Source organism: Loxodonta africana, chromosome 1 (assembly GCF_030014295.1).
Source record: "Loxodonta africana isolate mLoxAfr1 chromosome 1, mLoxAfr1.hap2, whole genome shotgun sequence".
NCBI classification, from domain to species: Eukaryota; Metazoa; Chordata; class Mammalia; order Proboscidea; family Elephantidae; genus Loxodonta; species Loxodonta africana.
In genome coordinates this window covers 79,637,376-79,638,172 of record NC_087342.1, presented here as the reverse complement: position 1 = coordinate 79,638,172, position 797 = coordinate 79,637,376, and the positions used below count along the sequence as shown (strand labels likewise).

The following is a 797-nucleotide window of genomic DNA, read 5'->3' as shown; positions in this document are numbered from 1 at the left end:
TTGAGCACTTTTTCCTTTTTCTGCTCTTCTTGCTCTATTCAGTTTCTTTTTGAGCAAAGCAGGAAGAAAGGAATGAAGACGCCTATAGTAAATGTCAGGGATGGGTTTCCCCAAGAGGAAGGAGAATGTCAATAAGATTCTAAGAGAGATAAAAAAAAAAAAAAAAAAAAAAATTTTTTTTTTTTTTTTATAAGGAGGGTAAAATGAGGAGCACGCCTGCACAGGGACTTGAACCCACGACCCTCAGATTAAAAGTCTGATGCTCTCGCAACTGAGCTACCCAGGCCTATTGTCCAAAGTTTTCATGACTACCTAATGTGGGTTTTAGGTAGGCCAATTGGTTTTATGTTTCATGTTCTAGTCTCCAAATAGCTTCCTTGGAATTTTCCTGCTTGCCAAGAGACTGTTTCAAACAGATGTTATAATCGCTAGGAGAATTTTCCTTCCTTTTATCTTGTCTTTTGTCTCTTTAGATTTTCAGAAACAGAGTTGGTCGCCTAGACAAAGCGCTGTTGCCTTTCGGATAGCATTGCTACACTCAGATGGCTTAATTTTTACCAAGTGTCCTTTGTTTCTTGTTTACCCACCTGCGTCTATTTTTCTCGAAGCAACACTCCTACTACTCTTCTTTGTATGCCTCTGCATTGTCTTGTATGTACACCTTTCTTGCAGCCTTAGGAGGCAGAGGCGAAAGGAGTTGAAGGACAGACAAACTGAAGGCTGGTGAGAATGTTCCATGACGGTGAGCAAGTAAAGTTGCATGGGTTTAAGCTTCTGCATCTCTATGCTTGCCTTTC

The 797-nt window shown here is 40.4% G+C and overlaps 1 non-coding gene across 1 annotated transcript; it reads right to left on the bottom strand.

Annotated features, from left to right (window-relative positions):
- Positions 1 to 213: 213 nt before the first annotated feature.
- TRNAK-UUU (transfer RNA lysine (anticodon UUU)) lies at positions 214 to 286 on the bottom strand. Its single transcript has one exon. It is a non-coding gene; the product is annotated as a tRNA-Lys (tRNA).
- Positions 287 to 797: the final 511 nt, after the last annotated feature.